This window comes from Protopterus annectens, chromosome 9.part0, assembly GCF_019279795.1.
Source record: "Protopterus annectens isolate FY-2018-M chromosome 9.part0, PAN1.0, whole genome shotgun sequence".
Lineage (NCBI taxonomy): Eukaryota > Metazoa > Chordata > Ceratodontiformes > Protopteridae > Protopterus > Protopterus annectens.
In genome coordinates this window covers 1,279,448,183-1,279,465,452 of record NC_056743.1, presented here as the reverse complement: position 1 = coordinate 1,279,465,452, position 17,270 = coordinate 1,279,448,183, and positions in this window count along the sequence as shown.

The window sequence follows — 17,270 nt, the reverse complement described above, 5'->3', positions numbered from 1 at the left end:
ATGCATGTCTTCACACAGAAGACACTCTAGCTGAGAATCGAACAGGACAATGTCTTACTCTGAGGCGACAATGCTACCGCAGCACCACCACCGCAGTAAAAAAAAGAATGATATATTGATAGTAAAGTATGTGCCTTCTGTTTATTTGTTTTGAAAGCACCCCAATAAATAAGAATGCTATATTGATAGCATCCCAATAAATAAGAATGATATATTAATAGTACATAAGTATTTGCCTTTTATTTATTGGTTTTGAAAGAACCCCAATAAATAAGAATGATATATTGATAGTAAGTAAGTATGTGCCTTCTGTTTATTTGTTTAGAAAGTACCCCAATAAATAAGTATGATATATTGATAGTAAAGTATGTGCCTTCTGTTTATTTGTTTTGAAAGCACCCCAATAAATAAGAATGATATATTTATAGTAAGTATGTGCCTTTTGTTTATTTGGTTTGAAAGCACCCCAATAAATAAGAATGATAAATTGATAGTGTGTGCCTTTTGTTTATTTGTTTTGAAAGCACCCCAATAAATAAGAATGATATATTGATACTAAGTATTTGCCTTTTATTTATTTATTGGTTTTGAAAGAACCCCAATAAATAAGAATGTTATATTGATAGTAAGTATGTGCCTTTTGTTTATTTGTTTTGAAAATACCCCAATAAATAAGAATGGTATATTGATAGTAAGTAAGTATGTGCCTTCTGTTTATTTGTTTTAAAGCACCCCAATAAATAAGAATGATATATTGATACTAAAGTATGTGCCTTCTGTTTATTTGTTTTGAAAGCACCCTAATAAATAAGAGTGATATATTGATAGTATATAAGTATGTGCCTTTTGTTTATTTGTTTTGAAAGCACCCCAGTAAATAAGAATGATATATTGATAGTAAAGGATGTGCCTTCTGTTTATTTGTTTTGAAAGCACCCTAATACATGAGTGATATATTGATAGTACATAAGTATGTGCCTTTTGTTTATTTGTTTTGAAAGCACTCCAATAAATAAGAATGATATATTGATAGTAAATATGTGCCTTCTGTTTATTTGTTTTGAAAGCATGCCAATAAATAAGAATGATATATTGATACTATTTGCCTTTTGTTTATTTGTTTTGAAAGCACCCCAATAAATAAGAATGATAAATTGATAGTAAAGTATGTGCCTTTTGTTTATTTGTTTTGAAAGAACCCCAATAAATAAGAATGTTATATTGATAGTAAGTATGTGCCTTTTGTTTATTTGTTTTGAAAACACCCCAATGAATAAGAATGGTATATTGATAGCAAGTAAGTATGTGCCTTTTGTTTATTTGTTTTGAAAGCACCCAAAGTATGCAGAAGTTCATGGAGTACTAGAGGTGGATGAAATGGGGTAGGAACTGAGTAAAACACCCATTACATAAAATATAACCACAAACACATAGCTATTACCCAATATAATGTATGTTACATTAAGTAGGTCAAGAAAAAAATAAATAAAATGCTGTTTATGACAAGAATAGAACAATATGTTGAAATAATACTGAGGAGGAAAGGTTGACAAAACTGGAGTAACAGGAAAGAAAATAAAACAGATGAAAGAAGGAACATGAAAGGAGAGAAAACACAATCCTGGGTAGTTGTGGAAAAAATGCATCAAAGCTGCAAAAAGCTTAAAAAAGACAGGATTAAATATGAAAGAAGGCAATAAGTGAGACAGAGATGAAAGTTGAATGACTGAGAATGAAAGGGGGGGGGGTGGTGGCTGGAGTTTAAGTGAAACTCACCAGAAGGAGAAACATGAGCATAAAGTGTACTGATTCAATACGTCAAGGGATTCAGTCAGGCACACAGAATTAGTTTTTTTTTGTTAAAATGTTCATCCTCTGAGCGACTTCTTCCACTTCTGATGTTGTTTACATGGGGCATGTCAATTTGAAATTAGGAGGGAGTGTGAATAACTAACTACAGGCATCTGGCATAAACTGCAAGGCAAATAAATTTGGATAAACTGCCATATCTGTGACACAAACAGCAGGCTAAATTCCAGCAACATCCTGCTTGTCTGAGCTCTGTTTTGTATGATACAGTATATGTCACTGAAATCTCAACATCTTTAAGTCGGCTATCACACTTGCATATTTTGATGAATATGTAGAACATGAAAAAGATGCATATGAAAACATGTCTGTTTTCTTTTTAAATAATAAAATACACAATTAAATGCCAGCATGTTAGCTGACATTTTAGCCGAAAATCTACTTAGCATGGAAACATAATTTGGAATTTTACTTATAACTAATAAACTTTGTGAATTTAGCAAACAGTACCTGATACACATGACAATGTGTTGTGGATCTGTTCAATCTGTATTTATTAACACAGACTACAGTTATATTATTTGTTAAAATTACTGTCAAACAGATGCAGAAATAATTCATAGCATATGGAATTTCCATGGGTAAAAAAAATTTGACTCAGTAGTGAAATTTTTCTCTGACATTTAAATAAGTAATTTCTTCCAGACTATCAGAGCTTTAACAGGATATGGATATTACACCTGAACATGCCTCTCAGCTGTCCATGTTTTTGCAGAATGCCCAAAATTTTGCATCATAATTTTGCCCTGTTCCTCATAAAATTTTTGATTTTCTGGTAAATCATTGAGAATTACATTCAGTCAATAAGGTCAGACATTAGAGCTTCATATTTCTCATTGTTCAGAAAATTAATGTTGATTCCAGAGTCTTTTGTTTTATTAACCTTTTAAATGAATTAAGGTAATATTTAAAAAGTCTGATTTTTGGATCTTCGTCCCCCCCCCCCCAGTTTTTTTGGCTTTGTCAAAAAGTTGAGGGGTATGCATGTACAATTTCTTATAAAATATATTTTAGATGCCTGCTTCAAAAGTGTGTTTTGCATGGAAGATTTTCTTAGTAAACATGCAAACCAGTTTGCTGTTAACTTTACTAGAAGTTCTAGAATGTGTGGCATTTAGAAAGACTTGACAGTGACAAAACCACATGTTATATTAAACCATTAAATCTGTAGTGTACTGAATTTAATACTGTGCATACTGTTCATGCTCAGTCAAGTCTATTTGGTGCTGCATAAGTTATTAAGGAAATGGCATGAAAATCCCGAAAACACAGAAACATCACATGCAATTACAGAAAATATTTTGCAGAATTTCCAGTCTTGCAAATGGAAGTTCATCTCATTACTTGTACCTACAAGTACTATTAATAATTGTTAATTTAATAAATAAACTTAATTGTATTTCACTGAATAATAGTTTAGCAATGTTGCATTAATAAGAATATACATTTCCTGGTGTTGTTTTTATAAATGTATTGTTTCTGTTATGGTGTGCAAGCGTCTTAAAATAAAATGTATTTAGTAATTTCAACTGTCCTGAGTAATAACACTTGCTAAATCTATTATCTGATTTTGAGATTTTTAGAAGAAAATGTTATTATTAAAATGATTACATTTTACATATTTTGCATGCAAGAAAAAAGAATAATAAAATGATTAAATGAATAAAGCTGAAGCCATTTCAGAAATTGCCAGCAACAGTATAAAGAATATAAAAATAAACAGATAAAAATAACTAAACAAGAAATGTGTTTACTACACTGAAACAATATGATAAAATGAGTGCACTTACAGACATGTTTATGTGAAAAGGCTTGTACTAGAGCTGGCCAGCATTTAGGTAGCCATTAGGTGTAGTTCAAATGTTTTGCTTTTAAGCCTTATTCCTCACACATGCCCAGTTACATTTGGGAAGGTGGATGTGTAATGGGCTGTCCTTGGAGGCATGTCCTCACGTCCACCAGGTATACACAGGTAAACAAATCCACCCTTCAGATGCAAAGTATGGGAGATGACTTTCCCTGGGCTCCATTAGAGAAATCATTCCATCTCCATATGTTCTTTAAGCACAGGCAACTCCCCTTCACCTCACAGAGAGAGAGAGAGAGAGATGAGGATGAGCAGGGCTCTCCATTCCTCTCTTATCTACATAGCTATTACAATACCAGAGCTGCTATTCAAACCCCAGTCATCTGAGTTGCACTCAGTGCTCCATCCTTCTGCACCATGGAGCCAAGCAAAGCTCTAGAAAGGATAAAGTCCATATCATCAAGGTATGTCAAGAATTGTGTACTGGGATACTAGTATAGATCCTATTTATGATCTACTGCCTTCAGAAAGCTTGGTTGCTATAACCCCATGCCAATATATCTGATACATAGCTATCTATATAAATATAGATATCTATATAAATATATGTATATATATATATATATATATATATATATATATATATATATATATATATATATATATATATATATATATATATATATATATATATATATATATATATATATGACTCCATTTGCATTATATTAAAAAAATCAGACTTAATTGTGTTATGCAGTGATGCAGATATAATAATCCTCCTGCCATTTTCTTTTGTGAAGCCATAAAGCATTCACTTGGTGATTCCTAGTCATTCAGACAATAGTAACATCTTACAGCTCTGTGAGTTGTGCAATATGGGTGCATACAATTTGTGATTTATAATAAAGCTAACATAGTAAAGTTAAGCATTATTAATGAATACATTCTAGTAAATGTTGTTTAATGCTTTATTTATTCACTGTCACACCTTGGCTATGTGTTGAACATGTAATCTTTATCAATGTCTTTATGGCAGTATTTTTTTTTCTTTGCATTGCTAAGTGCATTTATTACTTCTTCTTATCTTTCCCAACGTAGCCTGTGTCATAGATGAAAGGTGTCCATGGACCAGTTCACTTTCCTGGTTAACAAAATATGAATAAATAGGAAATAAGGGGGTGAACATGAGAGAAATAATTGAGGAACTAGTAAAGCACATTTTAATTCTGCATCATTCATGAGAGAGAGAAATACTTCTCACGGAAGGCATAGGGAAGTAGCAGACAGGCTAACTTTGGAGTCCTTTCCAGTAGTAGTTGTCACCTGTATATGATACAGCAAGAATCATTTACTACACCTCAGGGTGAGAGTGTGAGGGAAGGTCTCTCCATTCCTTTAGAACTACAAAAGAATATCTTTACAAAAGCCTGCTATTTACCTACTTTCTTTTGCTGGAACTAGCTAGCAGCTGCTTATAGCATAGAACAAGCTCTAACAGACACATAAACGAGGCTCATTCAAGGAAACATAGAAGCAGATCTGTTACAGAAAGTGTGTTCAATGACAATGCTTTATACTTGTGCCAGTTTATCTTAATGGCATGAGAAAACAATACTTCCTTATGTCTAGCATGACTCATAAAAAGGACTGAAATGTATTCTGGGAAGAAGGAATGAAAGCAACAAAACAAGATCATGTTACCAAGGCAGGCCCCATCATCTACCATTTTGTGTGAAACACATTAAAATTGTAAAAGAAGCACTTGAGTGATTTTGAGGCATTAAAATAGCTTGGAAAACAACGATACAATGAAAAATATGTTTTTTGAGTTCTTAGGTGGAATTTTTATTTTTAAACTAATTGAAATGTCCCTAATTTTGGGCCTAGAAAGGAATGGCACTGTCATAAACTCATTGCAGAATTCATTGAGGGCTGTATCTGCTTTATGGCCAATGGGGTCATCTAATAACATATTGTATTTGGGGTTGCCAGATCACAATATCTACCTTAAGGGCTTTCAATTTCACTTGGCTCAATCAAATGATCAGGTATTTCACTATAATTGACTTTCCTCACAGCCACTAAACAGTGACTGTGTATGAGTGACTTACTGGGAATCGGTGAGAAATCTGTGTAATATAATATGAGTATGTCATTCTGGATTTGTTGCTTTTATAGCTTTTTGAGGAACACGTGAGGCCTTTCCTGATATATTCTTCAGAACCTCTTCATATGTCTCTAGTAGGTATTCATGTCTGTTGACAAGGTAGGGACATTGCTGTCAGTTTAGCCTTAATATTCTAGATTTATTAGTACCTCTCAGAAATTTAAGGTCATGTTAAAAAGTAGTGCATTTTATATGAGCATGAGGCATTTCTTATACTTATAGAGATAACAGTTACCTATCTGTTCTTTAAAAGTTATCTCATGAAGTACCTGCATACCAAAGCTAAAGTAAGACCCTTTCTAGGTAAATTATAATTTAGATGAAGGCATGCTGTTCTGCAAGGGAAAATCTAATTCAACATTTACCTAAGGACCAGTGAAGTAGTATGTTTTGTAATAAGATTTCTTATCGATTAAATTTTGAGCTCTGCATTGGCTATTTACAAATAATAAGAGATTTTTAAAAGTAAATTGAAAAGATGGTTAAAGGGATGGACACCGGAGTGCATAACTTGTGGGGAGAAGATATGAATGGGAGTGCAACTGAAGTTTAATTAGTGTAAGAGGCTGGTCTTTATAATATGTAGAGATCACTAGAGAGAGAGCAGATGAGATAAAGGTGTGAAGAACCCTTGAAGTTAAATTTATACAAGGGTGGACAACTCAAGAACTCCTGAGTTTTAAAGCATAACAAGTACAGGGTGTGTGGGGTGCACAAAGGAAGAAGCACTACAAAACATCCTATTCTATCAACTATTTCAAGAAAGAAAATGACTTTTCTGCCTTACCTTAAGGAAAAAAGGGCAAGTTCCCAGTTCCTTCCATAGTTCAGAAGCAGTTAATTACTTTGGCCACACAGAAGGAAAGACAAAATGACAAAAACAAACCTTAAACTAAATAACATCTCAGTAAAATAATACGCACAGTAAATGCCAACCTGATGCAGTATTGTCTGTAAAAGTTACTTGAAAACATTACATGACATTGCAATCAAGGAAACCTACCCCAACACTTAACTGTGGCCAGTATCTGAAATGGCAATGAAGAACCCCCGACCCATAGTCACAAAGGTTTGTGAAGAGGAAGGGCTACCATTCTGCGAACTAACAGGTAGCATGTTACACATGGGATCATAACAAATGTATCTTCACACAAAGCAGTCAGGGAGGTAGCGAGTCTCACATATGTGGCTCTTATTTCAGCCATACCACATTTTCCTCCATACTGAAATACTGTGGGCAATTTAACTGGTAAGTGGAGGCACCATGAGTAATGTGAAACTATGCAGATAGACATCTGGTCTGTCCATATGTACTAGGCTTCCCACATGTTAATTGTCTGTGCAGGTGATGCTGCATACCTGCTGGACCCCCCATTTATAAAACCTAGACAGGGCCCACAGAGTAGAGAACTGCAGTTTAACACCACACACACACACACACACACACACACACACACACACACACACACACACACACACACACACACACACACACACACACACACACACACACACACACATCATCACAGAACATGAGTTTAGCTTGTCCAAAGCCCATTTCCAATACCTCAACATATTTGGGGATATTCCAGCATGATGCATCCACATTATATAGGATTCTCTGCAATTTGCATGATCCATAATATTGTGTTAAGCAGTCAGACAGGCAGGACCAAGGATGGGTTAGATCATCCACACACACATATGGCCAGCATGGAAATCAAATAAACAGCATTATGTAATTAGGATGTGGTAGGACAGCAACAGCTATCAGCAACACAATAACCCTCAGGCAGCAACAGGTGTATTATATGGCAATGCACTGAAGTGACAACATCTAGTCCAAATTCAAGAACCCTGACAAACACAGTGATTAAGCACATAGATCAAACTTGATGGATGCAATGTAAATATCAAGATATGCTGCTCTTTGCATGATGAAGCCACATTATCCATCAGGTAGGCATTCTCACATTTATCACACAGGAGGTGGAATGCAGTGGTTCTGAGTCATCATTATGCACCCAGGTGGCTAGAGACACACTGTCACCTCTGTTTGTACACAGTGGGTCAGAGACATACCACACAAGTCTGAAATGGGATCCCTAGGTGGTGGTATTCTGTTCCATATAATATGCACTCCTAATGATAGGGATGGGGTCCCACCACGTGACTATGGTCTGATGCAAATGAGGACAATACATGTTAAAGGTATTCTATGTCATACACATTTTCCTTCTGTGATGTGTTTGGATTGTGACTAGGTGACTGTAATCTGCAGCTATTGTGCCTGCTTGTTGTACTAGCATTTCTGGTACTCCTACAGGGGAAGTGTGTAGCTGTGGGACTGTAATCTGGAGGAGGTCTGCACAAGAGGTGTGATGTCATCGAAGGGTGAGAGTCATAGACCTCCATGATGATGATGATGATGATGATGATGATGATGAATGATGCAGCTCTGTAAATGTCTGGAGGCAGGTGAGGATAGTGTACACCACAGAGGAGCCCTCCAAACCTCACCTACTATTTTCCCTTAAGTGGCCTTGGAAAATACTGTCAGTGAGTGCAATCACGCTAGGACTGGTAATCCTCCTTATGAAGGCATACAAGGAAGCATTGCTTGCCACTAGAGCTTAGTCATTACAGCACCTCTTGCCTCTAAGTCCTCATGTTTGCCATAAAACACAACAATGAAGTCCATGTTGCACTGTGTTGCAGCATATTGTGCTTGTGTGATTCTGTGGCACATTTGGCAATTAATCCAAGTTCTGTTTGCACTTCAAGAAGAGCTCACTTCAGACAAAGTGTGCAAGTCTATTTCCATAGCTGCAGAAGAAGCATCACTGGTGGTAGAATCATGGAGGAATTCCTTCCGCACCAGGGACTGTGACTACTCATATTGTACAGCCTTGGACAGCTACATGTTCAAGTGTGGGAGAGTCATTATAACCAAGATGCATCTGTATGCATGATGGAGACAGGCAATGCCATTGTGCGATAGATGGTGACTTAGGTATTCATGTCTCATCATCAAATCAGCTACAGCAAAGGTAGTGTAGCCACTGCAGATATCTTTGTAGTAGTGCTCTGTCCTGTGAATATACAACAGAATTATACACCACAACCTGTGGTACCTGCAATATAACCTGCCCCTGCAGAATGCATGCTAAAGATGTCCTTGGAAGATGTACCACACAAGGCCCAATTACTTCTACTACCATCATGACAGAGATGTATACATGATGTACTGAAAACACATAGATAACAGTTCCTGTGGACATCTTACAATGTCTATATGCAGTGCAACCATATGTACATTTGGTGTAAGAAATGCTGATCTGATCCATTATCCATTAAAACAAATGGGGGATGAGTTCCAAGTTATGCCCTCATTTCAGGGACATTGTCAGTGTCTGCTCCTCCAGGAATAATACCATCACCTAAGATTGCACTGCAGTATGGGAGTGGATGCTACCCCCTCTTACACTGTAGTGTAGTATGTGAGTATATACTTTCTACACCTTGCACTCCAGTTCAGGAGGTGAATGGATGAGCCTACTTCTCACACTGCAGTACAATATCAGAGTAAGTACTGCCTGCATCTTATACTGCAGTGCAATATGGTAGCTGATACAGACTACATCTTACATTGCAGTGCAGTATGGAAGTGGGTGCTGCCAACATCTTACACTGCAGTGCATTATGGTATTGCATACTGCCCTTATCTTACATTACAGTATAGTATGGGAGTATTTGCTGCCAACAACTTACACTGCAATGCAGTGTGGCAGTGCATGGGTGCTGCCAACATTTTACCTTAAAGTGCAGTATGGCTGTGCATCGGTACTGCCAACATTTTACACTGCAGTGCAATATGCCAGTGTACACTGCCTTCAGCTTACATTGCACTGTGGTATGGAAGTGGGTGTTGCCAATATCTTACACTGTAGTACAGTATGGCAGTGTAATACAGCAACATGCACTGCCCACAGCTTACATTGCAGTGCAATGTGGAAGTGAGTGCTGACTACATTTTGCTCTGCAGTAGAGTATGTGAATGATTGCTTCATACGTCTTACACTGCAGTGTAGTACGAGAGTGGGTACTGCCAAGATATTACATTGCAATGAAGTATGAGAAGAGAGACTACCTGCATCTTACATTGCAGTGCAGTATGGGAGTGGTTTCTGCCTCAGCTGACATCACAATGCACTAAAAAGATGGGTGTTACCTCAGGCTGGTAGACTGATATTTTTGTGTGATGGGAGAGGACGTTTCTTATAAATTACATAACAGTGCAGAATGGATATGAGTACATTCCATAGGTCACACTGTAGCACAATATGTGGATGCCTACTGCCTGTAACCACAGTGCACTCCAGTGTGGGAATCAATACCAGCTCATAAGTGGCAGTGCAGAGCTGTGCTACAAAGTGCATACCTGATAACAGACAGTGCAGTGCACTATGATAATGGGTGCTACCTATTGCTTTAGTTTTAATGTAGTATGAGAATGGATACTGTTCATAATTATCCTTGTGTATCATGCATGTGGGTAATGCCCATAATGTGCATTGTAATACAGGCTGGGTACTGCTCATTGTTGATGTAAAAGTGCAGTACAAGAGTGGGTACTGTCTAGAATGGTCACTGCAGCACAGTACAGAAGTAAGTACTGCCCATATCAATTACTGTAGAGCAGTGTGGGAGCTGATACTGCCTATAAGTGTCATTGTATTTTAATGTTTGAATGGTTGTTAACTGTATATCATTAAAGTACAGCATAGTATAGCAATAAGCACTGTTTGTGACTGGCAATATTATACAATATGGAAGTGAGCAGTGCCTAGAACTGACATTGATATGCCATGTGGGGGGGTGGCAGTGCCCATAGATTGTAGGGCACTGTAGAAATAATTACTACCTATAAGGCTTATTAGAATTCAGTGTACAGTGTAGCAGGATGTATGGTATGTAATTAGCATTATGTTAAGTAAAATAAATGGTGCTTCCCTATCATTTTGGTATAGTATGGGTAAAGGTACTGCACAAGGTGGTACTGTGGCAAATACAAAAGTGGGTACAGTCCATAACTGACATAGTACTAAAGTATGGAAATGGATAAGGCTAAACGTGTGGGCTGTCCACATATATCAGCAGACTGACCTACAGAAGTGATATTGCCTGTAGTTGCTAATGTAGTGCAATATAGGATTGGGTGCAGGTCATAGCTGCCATGGTAATGCCAAGTGAGAGTGAGCTTTGCCCATCACTGAGGTTGTAGTGCCATATGTGAGTTGGTACAATGGGTCTATATTAGTACAGCGAATGAGCGAATACCATTTGGACGACACCAAATGTGCAAATATGGGAAACATCGCAAGAATGAACAGAGATTACCATAGGGAATTTTTCCCTTTACTTCAGTGTAGTGCAATCTCGGAGTTGGTATATTTAAGTAGCGGGGGTGTGGGGGGTGCAGGGGGTTTGCCCCCATGCATAAAACATTTTATGACAGTTTATTTTTTTTCACATTTGAAATTTTCAAACTTTGACCATATGGTGTCGACCATATGGTATTTGGAGTATGAAACTTTTGTTACGATAATATAGACCCAGTACAACCTATGACCGTCACTGCAGTTCATTGGGGTACTGCATGCCTGATGTGCCATCTTTGGACAGGACTTTAAATAAAAACCCATGTATACATCTTTAATCACTCTGCAATTGAGCACTACAAAGTTGAAATTCTCACTCCACCCTTTCACTGATTATCTCCAGTGGTTTATGCTCTTTGCCCTTTCCCCTTTGGTAAGTAGCCTTTAAACTACGTTTTCACTACTACTTCTGTATGTCTTCAGTAATGGGCTCCATATGTTGTCAGTAGTTCCATGCTTATCTACTGAATTGTCCTCTTATATAGTTTGAGATTGTGCCCTCTGATTTCCCTACTACTTAAGTGAGAGATGCCTTCTGTTCTAGTCTTAATTATTCCTTTCAAGTACAAAAAAGGTTATAATCATATCTCTGCCTTTCCCCTCAGTCCTCTCCTAAGGAATATGTACCAAGATGTTCAGTACATTGTATCAGGGATTACTTTCTAAAAAAGCAACCAGCAGTGATTACTGTAGCTTTGGAACTGTTTATGAAGGATTTCACATGATTTACATTGTTTATAAAATGGACATTATTGGCTTTGAATTTGCTCTCTGGAAATCCTGGAGGGGATAAGGTGTCATGAGTCTAGACACTTTATGTAAAACGAGAAGTTCACACTCATTTACATGGATGGTGCTTGTATTTTGCTTTTCTTATTTATATTTAGCATTATTTCATATGCAGATATATACACGTTACCTCCCACCATTGCTGAATTCTTGTTTTGATTCAGTGATGTATGTCTCCCATAGTCTCCTGCTTTTATTGAGTCTGGAACTGTGGCTGAATTAGTTACCTGTTTAAGGAGATAATTCTAAATGCGAGGGAATTTCTCTTATGTATGTCTCAGTATCAAGCTGACTCCTGGAGTAGATTTTTAAGTACAATGCTTCTGTTACTTTTAGGTGCCTTACTTCACGGCATTACCTAGATGCATCATTTTCAGTTTGTAATCCCTCATCTGAGTTTTTACTTTGTGTATTAATTTGTATTTCATAGCATCATTCAGGCTGCCATGCTTTTAACCATTCCTACAGACTTACCTGGATTTTTCTGCTCCATTCCTCTGTGGCATTAACCACTATCCTCCATGGCATACCACTGAAAACAACAGAATTTGCAGAATGTCCCTGATTTTGGCTTATATTTTTGCCCCGCCCCTTGTAATTTTTTTTCTGGTAAAAAATTAAGATTGCAGTCAGTCATTAATGCCAGACATTAGAGCTTCATATTTTGTATTGTTCAGAAAATGTATGTTGGTGCAAAACATGTTCTATTAACTTTTTTTAAGTGAATTACTGATATTTAAAATTGTTTCTGATTTGGGGCCTTTGTTCCACCCCTCCATTGTTTTGAATGTGTCCAGAATTCTTGAGCAAATACATTGAGTGGTATGCTCCATGGATTCACAGATTTCCTTTAAAATCCCATTCAAGATGTCTGCAACTTAGAGCTCAAGACCGTTTTGGCCTTGGAAATGTTTATGGAAGAATTAACTACACCAAGGTTAGAGGTAGATGAGGCTCAATTACTAACAGGATAGGAGGAGATGAGATAAAAATTGTGATGTATAATCAATCTACAGGAAAGTCCGCAAGAATAGATGGTATTCCTGTGGAAGTTTGGAAACTAGGAGGAAAAAAATTTGGAAGGTTTTATTTAACAGTATGCTAAGTGAAGGAGAAATACCAACATCCTGGAAGAAAGCAGTGGTGGCTGCCATACCTAAAGAGGGTAAAGATCCATCAGATCCAGCTTCATACAGGCCCACTTCAATACTAAACCATGATTATAAAGTGCTCATTTTTATAACGGCTAAAAGAATGGCAAAAGTAATGCCAAAACTGATAGATATGAATCAATGTGGTTTTGTGGAGGGGAGGCAAACATTTGATAACATTAACAGATTAGTGATGAGCCAGAGGGAAGTAGAATGTAAGAAAATACCATTACTGTTAGTAGGTCTTGATGCAGATAAAGCATTTGACAGAGTAAGCTGGGACTTTATGAGCAGGGCAATGGAAGCATTTGCATATCCTGCAAAAATTGATAAGGTTGATAAGGAGGATATATGAGGGATCGGAGACGAAAATTAAAGTGGGTGGGGTCCTCTCTAATAATTTCTGCTTCAGTAGAGGAACCAAGCAGGGATGTCCTCTTTCCTCTTTATTATTTGCATTATATTTAGAACCATTGGCAAAGAAAATAAGGGACTCAGAAATTCAAGGATGTAATTGGTCTGCTAGTCAAGAAAAGCTGGCTTTATTTGCAGATGATATTATTTTATATCTGACTAAACCAGAAAAAGACATCACAGTGTTGTGGAACATTCTGAGGCAGTTTCAGATCTTTTGGGATATAAAATTAATGAAGCTAAAACAAAGGCAATAGGGGTATGCACCCACACATGAACTGGTTCAGGAATATCCATTTATATAAGGACATGATAAAATGAATTATTTAGGAGTATGGATTATAGCAATAACCCACGCCTGGGTGTGGGTAATGCTAAATTTACCCACGGTTGGCGTGGTTTGGTCCCGAGGGCAAAGCCCGAGGGACCAAACAAAGCCAACCATGGGTAAATTTAGCATTACCCACACCCAGAAGTGGGTTATTGCTATTATACCATGACATTATTTAAGAAAAGAAACTATTACTTTTCTTAAATAATGGTATAGTATAATGCCTGTTTACTGCCCTTCCGCAGATATCTGGCATCCGCGGCAGTTCTGATGTACTGCGCCCCGCGCAGTACATCAGAGCTGAGCAAAAGCAGCGGAGAAAGCAAGATCTCCGTTGCTTTTTAGTTAAGCTATGTTAAATGAGTTTAACATAGCGAGACAGTTTAAAATAAGCAGCGGAGATGTCCGTTGCTTATTTTAAACTGTCTCGCTATGTTAAACTCATTTAACATAGCGAAAACTAAAAAGCAACGGAGATCTTGCTTTCTCCGTTTTTTAAACACTGTCTCGCTATGTTAAATGGGTTTAACATGGCGAGACAGCTTTAAAATAAGCAACGGAGATCTCCGTTGCTTATTTTAAAGCTGTCTCGCTATGTTAAACCCATTTAACATAGCGAGACAGTGTTTAAAATCGTGTTATACTAATGGAAAAAGTCCGGCGACGGACCTTTTTCCATTAGTATAACTCGATTTACAACGGGCACGCTGGCCAATCAGCGTGCACGTTTTTCGGCGGTCATGGTATAATAAAAATGATTCTAGTGTGGCAGCTAAGGATATGTGGGAAGAGACTAAACAAAAATAATACAAAAACAGAGAAATGGAAGCTTTGTTAGATGGATATAGATAGTAAGATACAAGCAGTTAAAATGTTTTTAGTACCTTTAATCTTATACACATCAGGCATATTTTTATCAACCAGAGGAGAAGTTGCAGATAGCAATTAATAAAGAGCTGAAGGACTTTACCTGGGAGGGGAAGACGGCAAGAGTCAAGAGGGATAAGCTGATTCTTCCAGTAGAACAGGGTGGATTGGGATTACCCAGTTTTAATGGGGTATTTCGGAGTATACAGTTACGACTCCTATACACAGCACAAGCAACAAACTATAATTCAAAGTGGAAAGGGATGATGATGAAATGGGGGGAAGCTCAAGAAGTAAGGAGAGATTGAGGTTTTGGATGAAGGCCTTTAAGGAAAATATCAATAATCATACAGAATATTATATCAATAAAGTAGCAGAAAGTATTCTAAGAACTAAACCAGCACAGAAATGGAGAAAATAGATTCTAACGATAGGGATGACTGCAATTAGGGATACAGACAATAGGCAAAAGGAGGCTGGAATTTACTGGAGAAAACTGGCAAAGGAACCAAAGTACTGGGAGCAAATAACTAGAGAGGCAAAGATGAAAAAAATGGGAAGACGCCAAGAACTTATTTGGATTGCAGGTTAAAGGTTGCCTTCCCTACCAGGGATTGATGTCAGAGTATAGGTAAAGAAAAATAAATTGGGGGTTTTAAATGAAAGACCAGCACTGGTAGAGTTTTTAATAGACTCTAGAACAGAAGCTGCTATTAAAAAAGGAATTATTAGTACACCATATAAAATATTGCATGATAAGTATAAGAATCAATCAGAGGAAGTTAGAAAGGATTGGGAAGAGAGATTGGATAAGCAATTCACAAAGAAACAATAAGAGGATATATGTATGTCCCCCAAATATACACCAAAATCTAGAAGATTTAGGATTTTTTCCTGGAAATGTTTACATCAATATTTTTATACCACAAGTTGACTCCAGAGAATTTTTCCTCAGGCAGACAGCAAATATTGGAAGTGCGAAGAGGAAGAAAGAGGTAATTGAGTGTGGTGAGCTGATGGACTTTAAGGATTCCTTGTGGGGTTCATTGTCAGAGATATTGGGTGGGCAGATTTGTCTAACTAGGGAGATGATTTTTCTGAGTTATGATACAGAATCATAATTGCCTAGACATGGTAAGGCCTTGCTGTGTCTAATAATGGTGGCTGCCAAAAAAGCAGTTACTAGAAAATGGAAACCAAAATCTAAGCCAGGTATATTAGAAGTACTGAATATAGTAACAGAGATAAAACAACTGGAATTGAGATCTTTAGAAAAGGGTAGGATTAAACTATATAGGAAAAAAATGTGAATTGTGGGAACAATACATACAAGGGAGGAATGAGGTTTAAAAGGTTGCAGGACTTAAATGAGATATGTAATGTCTGAGTGAGAAAGATTGGGTAGATTATAAGTGATGCATAATGTTTGCAACTGGGAGTGTGTCAGCATGGTTTGTGATATAAACTTGCAACTAGTATTGTGTCAGTGTGGTTTGCTTTCATTTATATAAATGTATGATTGCCTATGTAGTAAGTGATGGTTTACTGAAGATGTTTCTTGTTTAAAAAAAGGCAGGAATTGAATAATTTATGTAATATTGCTTAGATTATATGATATATAGCAATATATGTGAAGTATAATGCTTGTTATATTAATATAGTTTGATTACTTTTATATGAATTTAAATATGCCTATGTCACAAGTGATAATTCAATAAACGCGTTTGGAGGGAAAAAAAGACTGTTCTGGCCTTAGCACCTAAAGTAGCAAGCATAAGGATACACTGTTTTTTTTTTTTTTTTGGCTTCAGCCCTGCTGTCAAAGCTTCAAACAATGTACCTTAACAATAACAGAAAGATATTGATAGATGAGACCATCCCAAGGATTTAGAGTTTTATTACTTTGCTTTTGCTGATATCTCTCTGTTCTGGTCAGTGGAAACATTTACTTGAATGTACACACACACACACACACACACACACACACACACACACACACACACACACACACACACACACACACACACACACACACACACACACACACACACACAATCAAGTCTTATCTTGTCCTAGCTCGTCCTTTTGTGTTACTGTTTTGATGACCTTGGACTTTGTAGCAAAATGACTGATATATATACACATAACTCAGTTAATGTTATTGTCCACATTAACCAATGAGAGGAGACACAGGTCCATAAGAAGTAACATTTAACAGAAGTAACAAGAAATGACAAACTCGGAAATGCTATAAAAGACTGAATAAAAAAATCTGGAAATTAAAAGACTAAAACTGCATTTTTTGAAATGTAAATACACACTCACAAGTAAAAGTTAGCTCGCCTATTGGAAGATTCTTCCACCTTCTCTCCAATGTTTAATGTACCAACTCCAAGATTCAGTACCTCTTGGAAGGCTAGATTTTATTGGC